Source organism: Desmodus rotundus, chromosome 6 (genome assembly GCF_022682495.2).
Source record: "Desmodus rotundus isolate HL8 chromosome 6, HLdesRot8A.1, whole genome shotgun sequence".
NCBI lineage: Eukaryota > Metazoa > Chordata > Mammalia > Chiroptera > Phyllostomidae > Desmodus > Desmodus rotundus.
The window spans coordinates 105,616,610-105,631,401 of record NC_071392.1 but is presented as its reverse complement, the minus strand read 5'-3'; the positions used below and the strand labels follow the sequence as shown (position 1 = coordinate 105,631,401).

At 49.9% G+C, this 14,792-nt stretch overlaps 1 protein-coding gene across 1 annotated transcript in view; it reads right to left on the bottom strand.

Annotated features, from left to right (window-relative positions):
- JPH2 (junctophilin 2) overlaps positions 1-14,792 on the bottom strand; it is a 57,707-nt gene that overhangs the window by 20,181 nt on the left and 22,734 nt on the right. The gene's annotated exons all lie outside the window — the stretch shown is intronic.

Below are 14,792 nucleotides of genomic sequence, written 5' to 3'. Positions count from 1 at the left end.
CCTAGGAGCCTACCTACCTGGTGCAATGCAACAGGGACGTAAAGAAACTGGAAATCAGAATTTGGCCATAGGAGCTTATAGGCTAGTAGAGAAGATCTATACAAAAACAATCTAGTCCAGAATGTGCAGCCTCTAGAGTAGGGAGTCCAGGAGAAAACAGGAGCTGGCGATCTTCCCTGCAGATGAGACTGCTGAGCTACAGCGTGAGGCAGGGTATAGATGAAGAAATCAAACCAGGAGCTAAGGGGGTGCTGGATCTGCTCATTCAAGCCCTTGCCTTCCAAAAGAGCCAGTATTATCACGTTTTCCTAGCTCTGCCTTCAGTAGCTTGAAATCGGCAGTAGTGTCAGGATTTATACCGTGGAAATTGGCAAACTCCAAGAAGCAGAGTTCTCCACCCCACACACCCCCAGCCCCTCCAAGGGTTATTTAATCAGCACATTACTTGCCAGAATAGACATGAACTAGAAAATAGTTAACTGTCTCAGCAGACTCAGAGTCTTATGTTTCACCTCCTCCCTGGACAATTTCTGCAACCCCCCAACTTTTGAAAAATAGGTTACTAGCTCTCCTGACAAAAAGCTTTAGAGGTCTGCCATCTCTGACCACAAGGTCTCCTCTCTCCCATGTATCGCAGGACAATCCCTGGAGTGGATCTCAGGCAGCATCTGAGTGTAACAGAAAACACCTGCAATTAGTTCATGAAGGAGCTGGGGGAGCTGAAGACACCGCCCCTGCCCCAAGGCTGTGCACAGCTGTCCTCTCCTCTTGGAAAATGAAAACGTCTTACGTTAAATTCTGAGATTATGGTCTTATTTTCCACATCCGTGTGAACTTGTCAGAAAAGACAGACGAGCAGCAAAAGCTGTTCTAGAGGGAAATGCAGGAGCCAACGCACAAAAATGTGTGAAAACACACACGCACTCACACAATGAATGTGTTAGAAACAGAAGAGTTTAGTCTGACAATGTCACGAGTGAATGAAGACAGAAGACGGAGGCAGATGATAAAGAACCACAACTGCCGCGTTCACTCCGCACAGCTGAGACTCCTTAGTTCACCAAACCCGGGATCCCTCCTCTTCCTAGGTTTATGCCTAGACTCTTTCCCAGCATCCTTTGCAGGAAGGCGTGGCCATGTGACTGGAATCTGACCAATGAAAAGTGAGAGGCCATGCCCTGCCCTACTTCCGGTCGGGGCCAATAAAACCTTCCTCTTCCATCCTTCTATGTGTGTTTCCGTTTTCACTGGCTTGATGCGGAGAAGTGGGACGACCTTGGAAGCCACCATTCAAGATGGCAGAGCCACGCCAGAGAAGAAGGCTGGGTCTCTGGGTCGTTGCGTGAAGGAGAGCTGCCCGCGAAGGAGAGCTGCCCGCTGATGAGGCAGCCATCTTGGACTTTGCATTAGCGAGAAATAAACGTGCGCTTGGGCTGCTCTGCAGCTGTTTTTGCTTGGAGGATGAGGGGAAAGGGGCAACGGTGGTCCTCTGCCCCTCCTGTGCACTCCGGGGGGCTCCCGTCCCGGGGCTCCACCAGCCCATGCCTCAGCTGTTTGCCACATGAGGACAGAGTGAGAGGACGTCTGCTCTTTGGACATGATTCCTGAAGGCACCAGCGAGTCTGAATGCCCTTTCTTTCGTGAGCCCCTCAGACCCACGAGTGAGTAGTCACTGACGAGCATTTAGCCAGTGCCCACCCGGTGCGAGGGCTGTCCAGGCTTGGCCTCCCTCACCAGGAACTCCACAGGCGCTTCCAGGGACAGGCTTTCTCTTGCTCTGCCGCTCGCGGAGGACAGGGAGGAGAGATCTGCCTTTCAGTCCAGTATCTCTATAATGTACGGACCAAAAATGACAGGTAGTACCGGGACACTCCTCGGATATCATTGTTCCTTTGAAATGTAGATTCAACCAGCCTGATTTCATCAATGAGAAATTCTCATTTGGTGCTTGTATGTCTTTAACAAGTCTCTTGTGTTTCCTTTCTTAACAGAGAGCAGAGCAGCAAGCAGCCTTGATCTGAGCTTCTGGTGAGTACTGAGGGAGGGCTTAATGGTGTTAGCTTCATTGTATCATCTTTGTGTGTGTGTTTCCTGGTTTTGGGGGGTTTTGGGGGCTTTTCTGGCTACCTTTAACACTGATTTCTATTTATAATAATGAACTGAAGTTCGTTTATGAAAATAAAAGTAGGTTTAATAAAGCTAAATATTTTTAAGTAGTAAGGCAGTAAAAACCCTGATGGAAGGTGGCTATGGTTATAGCTCAGGAATGTACATCAGACTGGCATCTGGGAACTCTGCCTTGCCCACACTGGCACACCTCTGTGCCTTTGCCCATGCTGGTCCCCCTCTGCCTGCTCTTCCATGCCGACCTCCCTGGGCTGCCTTGTTCTCCGTTGGGCCTGAAATCATCTCCCAAAGAAGCTGTCGCAGCAGTAGCTGCACATAGCTGGGGCGTGGGAAAGGCCAAGCAAGGAGGCAAATCTGGATGGCTATTTTTCCCAAGGACAAGGCAAAGAGAGCCTGATGCCCCGGGAAACGGACACCCTTGGAGAGCAGGGACCTGCCCAGGGTCATTCAGCAGCCAGCGGTAGAGGCCTTCTCACCCTCCTACACTGTGGAGAGGAAGACGAACCAGGACAACCACTACGGAGAGCCTTCTGTCAATGATTGCATGTCAGGGAATCGATCCTAGAAATACACTGACCCGTGGGTGAAATGATGCATGTGCATAACAGCCTTCTCCTAGCAGAGCTCAATTCCGGAAACTATCCCAACCATCCTGTTCAACAACAGGGGCCCAATTAAATAAATTATGAATCATACCCAGTGGAATACTACGCAGGTGTTTAAGACTGGTGAAGTTCTTCATTTGGAAAGATATGGAAAGTCCTCTGATCTATACACAGTGAAGAGAAAAAAGCAAGATTCAGAATTGTATTTTAATAAGCTACCTTTTGTGTAAGAAAGAAGAAAACTGGCATCTAAATGTGCATTTGCTCATTTTCAGTGGAACTGTAGCAAGTTGCCATTTTCTAAGTCACACATGGTCATATATTAACAATTTCATAAGTTCCACCTTAATATAAGCATAAAGTAACTCCAGAAGGGAAGAAAATGCAAACAGTAGTTGCCTATGGGGCGAGAAGGTGGCAATACAGGGAGACCAGGACAAGGAGACAGACTCTGCATTGTTATAACTGGGGGGTTGGGACTATGTGAGCGAGTAACCGATTTAAAAATGAAGGAAGAAGTAATGAAGACCCCTGGGCAGCTTTTCTGTCCCCCAATGCTTGTCTCTTTCCACCCCAGTGGGGGTGGTCAGGGAAGAATTTTGCAGGTCTGGAGCCCAGGGACTACCCCAGTTGACCTCTGGCAAATTCCCTTCTAAAGGACCCACTTGGTGGCATTTCTGACCCTCTACCTGGTGGGTCAGAACTCAGGGACCCCACCCTTGGCCAGGCTCCTGGCAAGGCCACAGCACCCCTCTGTGGGGTTATGATTTTGGCAGCGGGCTGCCGTGACCTTGTGGTAATACCATCTTCCCAGATGGGGTTTCACAAGCAGGGCTGATGGGAACAGCACCACAGCAGTAATGTGATAAGATGTGGCTTGGCCCAAGTGGCTGCAGAGATGGATCCCCACTGCAGCCCCTCCCTCCCACCACAGCAGTCCCAGCAGAGTTTCCAACCTGTTCTTCATTTGACCACACCAGTAGGAATCAATGAAGTAAGAGCAATGATAACTATAACAATAAAAATGACAACTGTCACTCCTGAGTGATTACTTTGTGCCAGGCAAAGTGGTTAGCACCTCTTGTGGGTTCTCATTTTTCCCTCACAGCACCCTCAGCAGTTAGTACTGTACAAATTTCCACCACATTCCACAGGTGGGGAATGTGGGGCTTAGGGAAGTAATTTGCCAAAGGAACCAGTGTTGTCCGACCCCCAAAACCTGTGCTCTTGATCACTAAGTGATGTCTGTGCCTCTGTTTCTCCAACTGGAAAATGGACCAAAGTGGGGAGACATGAAAACGGAGGCTGAGGAAAGGGACTGGAGAAGTTTAGATCGGAGAAGACTTTTGGGGTTGAGATCGCAACCTTTTAAATCTCTGCAGGGACGTCTGGGCCAGACATTGCTAGCTAATCACCAAATATCCATTCCTCCCTTGTTCCCTGCTAACAGAAGCCTAATCTTGTTTAGGAAAGCAATGTGTCCAGCTAAAAAGCTAAAAATATTCACCTCCCAGACTCCTTGCATCTAAGGAAGTCCGTGTCACCCATTCTGGAGAATGAGACATAAACCCCTGGGTGAGCTTCACTTCCCATGAACAGAAGCTGTTGCATTTCAAGCTGTGCCCTGAAATGCAGAGATGAAGCTAGGGATGCGGTGGCCATCTTGGGGTAAAAGAACGAAGCCACTCTAAAGAGAGCAGAAGGCAAAGACAGGTGGAGGTGTGTTCCTGAGAGCATCACGAAGCTGCCTCTCTGATCTTCCTATGAGACGATAATCCCAGTGGCTTAGACTATGGGCAGGTTCTGTTCCATGCCGCTGACCTCAGTTCTAAAGGACATAGTCCCAAAGGGCAGAACTGGGACCAGTGCTTAGAACTACAAAGAGGCAGAACATTCTTCTGGTTTTAGCAAATCCAAAAGTCAGAGCTGTCCAAAGTTAGCCTGGATTGTCTCAGGAGGCGGTGAGTTTCCCATGCCCAGAGATAGAGAAGCAGTGACTGAAGGACCATTTGGCAAGGACACTGGGAAAGGCATTCTGACTTTGCCTGGGGCGGGACCAAATGGCCTTGCATGCTTTAATCATTCCCACTTTGGGAGGTGAGGAAAGGACCCCAGGACATGTGCCCAGTTATGCGTCGGCAAGGATGCTGCCCTACAATGAATGACCTGCAGGCCCCGCTGAGGCATGTCGACGAGGACTTTGAGCAATGAGGGAAATGGTCTATATCTGTGCCGTCCAATACGGTGGCTATCAGGCGTCTGACATGGGGCCACTGCAACTGAAGAATAGAACTTTTAATTTATTTCACTTCAACTGATTTCAATTTAAGTTGCCCCATGCAGCTAGAGGCTCCCATACTGGCATAGTGATCTGTCCCCACCCTCTTGTACTGTTCTCTCAGTTCACATCAGCCACGCTGGTCTCTTTGCTGTTCCTACAGCATGCCAGGCATGTGGCCACCTTGGAGCTTTCGCCTTGCTCTGCCCTGTATTGGGCTGCTCTTCCCCCAGACATCTCCCTGGCTAACTCTTTCAACTCTTCCTGTCATTTTCTCAACGAGGCCTACCCTGACCACTTATTTAAAGAAGCAGCTTGCTTGGTAGTTTATTATATCAGCTGTGCTGTCTCCCCAACTAGAATGTAAATTCCTTTCAGACCTGGATCTTTAGGTTTTCTTCCCCAAGTGCCCAGAACACTACTTGGCATATAGTAGGTGCTCAATAAATATTTGGCGAATGGGTTTGAAAGCTTAAATGAGCAGATGGAAGGTGGCTCCCCTTGTGAGATGGTTGAGACCTAATTCAAGTCAGTCAGCGATGCTTCCTGAGCCTCATATATGTGCTGGGTGCTGTGCCCGGTGCTGGCACCTGGCAGTGAACATGGCAGGCAGGGTCCCTGTCCCCATGTAGCGTACAACCAAATGGCAAAACAGAGTGAGTAGGGACAGTGTGGCAGAGACACACAAAACAGGGAACCCAGTCTAGATGGGAGCTCAGAGCTTCCCTGAAGAAGAAACATTTGAGCTGCGTGAGGCCCAATGAACGAGGTAGGGGAAGAGCATTTCAGGCAAATGAAACAGCATGTGCAAAGGATGGGCATGGGCAGAAAAGAGAATGGCCCTTTGAAGGAGCCGTGGCTAAGGGTGCGTGTTGGGAGAGTGATGTGAGATGGGCTGATGGATAAGCTGGAGCCAGACAGGATCCTGTGGACCAAAGTAAGGACTCTGAAACTTCTCAAGACACACCCTGAGGCCCACATTACATCTCAATCTACCCCTAATTTCACCCACAGCTGCAGAGGACGGCTGCCCTGACACTGCCAGTGCCCCTGGGGAGTTTTCCACTTTCTGCCCAGAGCCTGTTCTGATGCTACAGGATGTTCCTGCGCCCTCACCCTGAGCACAAGCACACCTGTAAGTACAGGGGCATTTGTGCCCCCAGGGAAATCTTCAGTGAATTGGGGGCTGGAGTCAGTGGATGACGCTTTGCCCACCGCCCCCCCACGCTCGACGCACAACCCAGGGGGTGTTCTGGACTGAGGTCCCAGTCTGTGGTCTGCAGTGATGATGCAGTAACGAGCATTTATATTGGCTCTTCCTTCTTCCTCTCTCACTATCGCTTCCTCTCACCTCCTCCTTCCTGGCATCACCTCCCAAATCGACTTACCTGCACCCTAATCCTTGTTTCAGGCCCTGCTTTCAGGGGCATCCAAACTAAAGACCCCATCGAAGTTTTGCTCACTTGAGTGGCATGGTCAGGCCGACATTGTGAAAAGCTCACTCCAGCTGCTGTAGAGTACAGGCCAGGGAGAGGAGAGGGGAGCTGAGGAGGGGCCCTGACAGTGGTGTGATGAGAGTGCTGGTGGCCGGCACGGGGCTGGTGGCAACAGAGTCAGAAAAGAGGCTGGAGACAAATAAGGGGCATTTGGTTCCCCCACAGGACCAGAGGTTCGGCAGCCAGGTGGGGTGACGTGGACACTTGGCCAGGGACCTGCCTGGCTATGACAACCAGCCTCACCAAGTTCCATCCCTCAAGCCAGCCTGGCTCCAGAGACCTGTGGCAAAGGAGCTAATTTTAGAGAGCTGGGTGTTTACTTGTAGGATTGAAGGCTGGGCTTTATTTTTAGCTCCTCTGCTAATGGCAGGGACTCACTGGTATGGCCGTAGGAAGTCAAGTGGAAGTTAGACTGGGCTTTGGAAACCCAGGGGAGCAAAACAGCCTCACTGGGGAAGGATGAAGCATGGAGGAGGAGCCTGCTGGCCTCTCTAACCCCGAGTCTTGTGGTAAGAAGAATGATGATAAAGCTGGCCTCTCCTTACTGCGCACCAGGCCCGTGCAAAGTCCTCTGTGCACATCATCTCATTTAGTCCTTACATTGTCCCTATAGATGGGGACAGTGAGGCTCAGAAAATACCTAGGACACAGAACCAGCAAGCAACAGGGCGGGATTTGTACTCAATTCCTCGGTCTCCTCAGCCTATGCTCGCAACAGCTCTGCCACACAAAGTATGGCCAAGGCAGGATGGCAACGTGAAATGTTAGAGCTCAAAGACTTGCACTTCCAACAGTGGTCAAGGGGGGAGTCCAGAGCAGAGAATTTGAAGCCTTGCTGTGCCAGTTATTTTGGGACTTCGGGTGAGTTTCCTCATCTGTGAAATGGGTTAATACAACGAATGGCACCTCCCTCCTGAGGATTAAATGAGATGATTCAACAGAGGTCATTAGCACAGAGCCTGGTGCTCGGCAGTGAGAACAGGGCACCGAGCTGTGCCAGGCACCGACCTAAGCACTCGATCCTTTCCTATGCCCCACAAGGCGGGCTCTCCTATGACCCCATCTTAGAGATGAAGAAATGGAGGTACGGACAGTTTGGGGGGAAGTCACTCGCCCCCATAGCCAGCAGTGCCCAGGACAAGAGCCCAGGCAGCCTGACCCTGAGTCTGAGCCCTTAAGCCCGTGCCCTGCGGCAGCCACTGCCTTTCTCACGATGGCGGTTAGTCTAACGCCTCTGTCTGGGCCATTCTGTCACTGACCCCTGAGTCCCTGACCCTGCTGGAGGCCAAGCACTGGCTTCATATGGTTGGATCATTCACTGAGACATGGGGGAACCCTTGCATTGGGGAAAGGAGCATTTTTCTCCCAAAGTTGCAGGCTGTTGGCCTGTCTGTTTTCTAACTCTGCTATTTAGGCTTAAAAAATCAAGTAGGAAAGTTTCTGGAGCTGGACCTGAAGAACATTTCATGGAGCTGGGGGCGGGAAGGATAAAAACAGTCCTTTCCTAGTTGCCTCCCCTTTGCCTCCCCTTTCCTAGTTGATTTATCAAACGTGACCCAAAAGCCAACCAACATTTCACAAGAACCTTCCCATCATGCTCCTCTCTACTCTGAGCCCAAGTCACTGTTCTTTTCTAGGCCTCAGTTTCTCCATCTGTGAAATGAGCACCTTGGGCTGCATCCTCCTAATGGTGTCTTTCAGCTCTGACCGTGTTTTCTGGGAACTGATGGTAGCTCGTGGCATCTTTCCTCTGGTCCTCCACACCCCCAGCTTGGAAGGCCCGGCTCCCCCAAACACACTGTCCCTGTATTTGAACACAGCCTGGCCGCCAGAGACCCAGGCGAGCTCTTCTCCCTTTCCCCAGACCACTCGGCTCCAAGGCCGGCTGTGGCATCGCATTTGCCTCGTGTGTATCACGGGAGTCTGGCCCTGGCAACTGAGGACATTCCATCCACCCCACTGTCCAGTCTCAGGAGTAAAGGGATTCTGTCCATCTGGCAATTTTCGAAGGAGGGATATGATGCAGGGCAGGAGGCCGGGGAGGGGGTCCTGCTCAATGTTTCAAGGCCATCCCCAGGGAGTTTAATCCCACCAGTGGGACCCCATGTCCAGGAATCTCGGGAAGAGGGCCAGAAACAGAGCAAGGGCAGAGTTTTGCCTCTGGACACGGGCAGTGACCGATGGTCGTGGGGCTCACAGTCACCTGCATGCCCTCAGTGTGGCAAAGGTGGAGAAGGCTGGCAGTGATACACAGCGTTGGCACGGGGTGAGGAAGAGCCCTCTTGTGCACTGTTGGTGGGGGGTAGAGCGTAAATTAGGTGCTACCCTTTCTAGGTTACCTGGGGTTCTGATAACGATTACAATGCACACTTTCTGACTCAGCAATTCCACTTCTAGAAATTTTACCCATAAATGTAGATCTCTGCAGGCAAGGATGGACAAAGACACGGGGGACCCCCCAGTAGACAAATAATTTGCACCCCTTATAATGATTATTCTTAAATACCTATTGAGCTGTGGGTGGTGTGGCTCAGTTGATTGGATCGTTGTCCTGTAAACCGAAAGGCTGCGGGTTCAATTCCCAGTCAGGGCACATGCCTAGGTTGCGGGTTCAGTGAGGCAACTGATGTTTCTCTCTCACATCGATGCTTTCTCCCTCTCTCCCTCCCTTCCCCTTTCTCTAAAATCAATAAGCGTGTCCTTGGGTGAGAATTTTTTTAAAAAGCTATTGAACATATACTGGGGGTGGGGTATTGTTTGCGTTAACCCACTCACGGGTGCTGTGGACCTTGTCAGGAGAGAGACCGGCGAATTTACATTTTGAATGTGAGTGTCAGGAGTCAGCCCCTTGGGAAGACCTAGGTTAACTGGCACTCTACTTCCAGTGCGTTCCAACGATGCTTGGCGGTGTCTGATTAGGTGAGCCGCCTGGCTGAGCCACCCCTTTAACCAGCTCCGTGAACAGGAACATGAGCAGGGTGTTCACCAAAGCCTCATCTGTAACCATGCGAACATGAATGGTTTCAGTCTCCACCTCAGTGGGCCTGGTTAAATCAGTCATGGTACATCCCAACTGTGGAATATTACGCAGCTATTGACAGAATAAGGCAGGTCTATGTGCATGAGATGAAGAAATCTCAAAACGTAGGAAGTCAAAAAAGGCAAGCTACGTAGGCCGTGCCAGTTGCAGGGGGTAGGGGAAGCAGAGTAAGTACATGGAGAAAGCTGTAAGTGAGCTGTTAACAAGGTAACTTTGGAGGTTCGACTCAGGTGGAAACAGGAGCATGGTTTTATTACTTAAAGTTTAACAAGTATGTTGTTCTGAGCAATGTAAAAAGAAAAAGAGAGAGAGAGAGAAAACAGAGAGAAGCTCACTCAAATCTGAGTGGCAGAATAGTGTAGTGGCTAAGAACATAAACTCTGGGGCCAGAATCCCAATTTGAGCATTTACTACCTGTGTGATTTGGGCCATGATAAAAAAAAAAAAAATTTCCACGCACAACCGTTAGAATTAGATAAGTGTATTCAGCTGTGCACTTTGAATAGCGTCTGCCGCATAGTAAATTTGAAGCTCTTTAACCTGGCATTCAAAACTCGTCCTAACCTGGCCCTAGGCTGCCTTCCCCGCCTCATCACTAATCTCTTCCCTCACCCACCCCTGCTCACCCGATGACTCACTGCTCCCAGAATACACCACACACGTTCCCACTTCCATGCCTCTACCTGGAATGACCTTTCTCTCCCTCTTCTCCAACTGGCAAGTTCTCAACCAGTGTCACCCACCACCTGCAGGGCACTTTGCCAGACCACCCCTGGGGCACTCGGCTATTCTGTTCATGCTTCCCTCTAACCCACCACTGATGGTGTCCCATCCTTGTCTGTCTCTGCTGCTCAGCTGGGGGTCCCCGGCCGAGGGAGCCAGCCACCCTGGTCCCCTGGGTGCCCAGGGCCCCAGCTCAGGCCTTGGCACGGAGTAAGTGCAATTCCAAGTTTGTAAGAGAAAACTGGCCAGAGGTCAGATCATGGTTAAAAGCATTCTAGAACCAGGTCTCCAGGCTCTGGGGTCTCAACTCCCAGCTCTGCCATTACTTGGCTAAATTACCTCGTTTGAGACCCGTGCCTCAGTTTCCGCATCTGTAGTATGGGAATAATAGTGCCTTCCTCAGGGCAGTTCGCATGATTAATTAAGTTAATATGTGTAAAGAACTTAGAATCCGGCCTGGAACCCAGGAATAAGAACTGTGTCTATGTTTACTAAATGACCCTAAATAAACAGGCTCGAACATGGGCACTTACCAAGACCCTCCCTCAGACCTAGTCCAGGGCCAGGCGCTCTCCCCCCAGGTGGTCTCGTGCCCTGGTGGTCTGGAAGTGAGCGCCGGCAGTGCAGTCCCAGCCTGAAGCAGCACCACATCCACTCCTCTCGTTAGTCCAGGACAAACCTCGTCGGCGCCAAAGGTTCTGTCACACCTGCCAATCTCTTGCCAACGTCTCCTTTTAGCAAAAAGAAAGCAGACTGCTGGCTCAACACCTTCGGCAAGACTAGTTTGACCTCAGACTCAAATAGCATCGTTCTGTTTTCTGAATTTCCCAAGACAAGGGTCTCCCACTTTGACAAGGGACTCAAAAGTCTTCCTTTTTCTCTTTTAAATTTTTATTTTTGATTTTAGAGAGAGAGGAAGGGAGGGAGAAAGAGCGGGAGAGAAACATTGATTTGAGAGAGAAACATGATTGGCTGTCTCCTGTACATGCCCCGAACGGGGACTGAACCCAAAGCCTAAGCATGTGCCCTGACAGGGAATCAAACCTGCAGCCCAGGCACATGCCCTGACCGGAATCAAACCAGCTACCTTTCGCTTTGCGGGACAACACCCAACCGACTGAGCCACACCTGCCAGGGCAAAAGGCTACCTTTTCCATAAAGTACGTATTTGTAAGTAAGTTGATTTAAAATAGAGATTAAAACAGTAAGTAGAAAAAAATGGTAAGTAGAGGTGGCACACGGATGTAGCGAAACTTGGGACTATGAAGATGCAAGTTGGAAAACAGAGTTGCAGGGATGTGAGAGAAGACGGGGCCTTCCCTCGGGGCAAGTCCGTTCTCAAGGGAGATGCTTCCCTCAGTAAGGAGTGACTCATGATTCATAAGAACAGCTTCTACCTCCTTGCACACACCTTCAAAGTGCAGTCACTTTACATGGGCTGTTTCTTCTACTCCCCATACTCTGGAGGAAGACTTACTATAATTCCCATTTGAGGAATAAAGAGGAAAGTGAGGCCCAGAGAGGTAAGGTAACTGGGTAAGGCCTAAGGTCACACAGCTTATAAGAACTTGAACCCAGATTCAAACCTGCATCTGTTCAACTCCCCAGTCTAAGCTCCTAGTTGCTGTACCACACGGGCTCCTGTTCACCTGAGAATTCACCTCCCAGTAACTCTCAAAACCAGCTCTAACCCTGCACTAACCTTAGGAATTTCCGGGGCCAGTCTGGGGAGGAGACGGAGGTGTGGAGGTAGAGGAGCAGAAGACAGACCAGTTCAGGGAGCCCTGTCTTCAGGGCCACACTGATGCCACTTGGGTACGAAACCTGAGACATTCTGCACCTCACTTCCTGGAGCAGGGGAGACCTCCTGCAGGCCAGCCCCAGCCCCTGCCCCAGTCCCAGCCCCTGCCGCAGGGACGCAAGAACAAGGATACCAGACAATGACAGCAGCAGCTCACATTTACTGAGCACTTCCTGCATCCAGCCCTGTGCTGAGGGCTTCGAGTACAGTCTCTGATGTAACTCTCACGAAAACACTCCAAGGTAGATATCATTATTCTCCTTTCAAAGATGAGAGAACTGAAGCCTGAAGAGAAGACAAGCTAGGGTGAGCGAGAGGCAGAGAGCCAAAACCCCACTTTGACCACTCACTGTGCTGCTTCCAAATGGGAGCCATTCATCAGGCGTTGGCATGACAACCAGAAAGTTTAGACACCTTCCCAAACATCCCAGCTTCCCTCCAGGGCCCAGTGTCCATGACCCTAAAAGGTATTACAAAAAGGGTTCTTAGCCACAAAATCAGAAGACAGGAGGCTTAGTTCCCTATCCACCATTTAGCGTCTGTGGGAACCTCTTTGTCTCTTTCCAGACCCCGGTTTCCGCATCTGGTCAGCGACTATCCCCTAAGGGCCAGAATGCATCTAAAGCAACAGCACTGTCCAGGAAAAATACAATGTGAGTCACATGTCATTTTCTAGTAGCTGCATTCAAAAAGTAAAAAGAAATCAAACCCAGATTCAATCTAACCTAATGTATCTAAAATATAATCATTTCAACGTGTAATCAATATAAAATTATTAGTGGGTTACTTTATATTCTTTTCTTACTAAGTCTTTGGAATCCAGTGTCTGTTTCACACTTAAAGCACATCTCAATTCAGATTGGTCACATTTCAAGAGCTCAACAGTCACGTGTGGCTAGTGGTTACCATACTGGACAGGACAGGTCTAGAATCTTTTTCAAGCCGTAGCCCATTTTAGGGGGAAGAGACGTGTCAGCTTTCTCCCTCCCCTCTGGGAAGGCTGTCCTAGACTCTGAGCTGACGAGTTGCAGGTGGGCCTGTGGCAAGGAGCCGGAGGTCACAATGGAGAGAAACCCTGGCCCACTTGCAACCAGGAGGCTGGTGGCTACAGGGTAAGTGTCCTGTTCCTCTGTGGCCCGATTACTCACCAAAGCCCCCAGGAGGGAGACAACCTTGCTTTTCCTCCTAACCCAAAGATTTCCTTAATTGGAAATTCAGTCTGAGCTTAAAATGAGCCAGGAAGCACAGGGCATGCTCCTCAGACACAGGAGGAATCCAGATGTCCCCTCACTCCCCTCCTGGCAGCACCGTGTGGAGGGAGTTGGACACCACCTTCTCACTCCAGAGACTGGTTCCTAGCTTGGGCCTGGCAGCCTTCTCAGAAAGAGCTCAACACCTTCACATTCAAGGGCAGGAGGGCAGGGAAAACAAAGGGGCAGAAGGGGCAAGACTGTGCCCCCAACAGGTGAGCGCTGGGGGAAGTCCCTCCTTGTCCCCAAGCTTCCATTTCCTCACCGTTAAAATCAAACACGTTAGATGATGACAGTGACTGCTGTCATGGCTGGCTGCTCGGTGCCAGGCATTTTATGGGCATTCGCTCATCCACGCCTCAAACAGCACTAGGAGGAAAGCGAGTCCAGGGCTCAGAGTGGTGGAGCAACTGGGGCAGGGTCCCACAGCTCTTCAGTAGAAGCGCCAGAATTCTAGCTCCTGGTTGTTTGAATCAAGAGCTCTCACCTAGTCTGAGCCCCACCGTGTCCCGGGGTAGCCCAGGACAGTCCTTGCTAATGCCTGTCGTACCTATACACACCTAGCATAATAATTTTAAATGTTCCATTGGGGAGAAGGGACAAATCTTCCTTACAGAAGAATTCCAAATGACATACTGATATTCCTTGCTACAGAACTAATTCCAGAACGTTCTCCTTCTCAAGTATGGGTTGAACAGAATGTATTCCAAAGGGGGAAATGGTAACCTACAGCCGAGAAACCTGGCAGACACCACCTTACCAAGTGATCGAGGTTAACATTTTCTGTGCTAAGTCACGTCGCGATTGTGTGCTCCTGATATGATGCGACAGGAAGGGCACTCTACTTCTGTGGTCTTCTTCCCCCAAACCTGTAACCCCAGTCTGGTTATGAGGACAACATTGACCAATCCAAATTGATGGACAGTCTCAAAATACCTGAGCAGTACTGCTTGAAACTGACACGGTCATGGAAAATAGGAAACTAAAACTGTCGAGGACCAGAGGACACTAGGAAGACTTGACAGCTAAATGCAATATGGGATCCTGGAACAGAACAAGGACAGTAGCGGAAAAACTAGTACAAATTCAAACAGTCTGAAGTTCAGTTAATGGTAACGTACAAATCAGCTTTGACAAATGTATGTCGGCCATATAAGAAGTTCATGTCAGGGGAAAATGGACAGAAGGTATGTGGGAACTTTCTGTACTATCTTTGCAACTTCTCTGTGAATCTAAAATTATTCCAACCTGTAAGTTTCATTTTTAAAAAGTGCCCCCTTTAACTCATAAAAGTGCCCCGTTTTGGAAAACAAATTATATGATCACCTGGTCATAAGGCTGGCCCTGCCCCTAACCAAGAAGCCCATGCCTTCTTTCAGTTGTAGCTGGGCTACTGCTCACACGTTCACTGCCATCTAAAGTTTACAAAGTTTAGAGATACCAAGATGCGCTGGCTAGAGCTGTGGAATGAG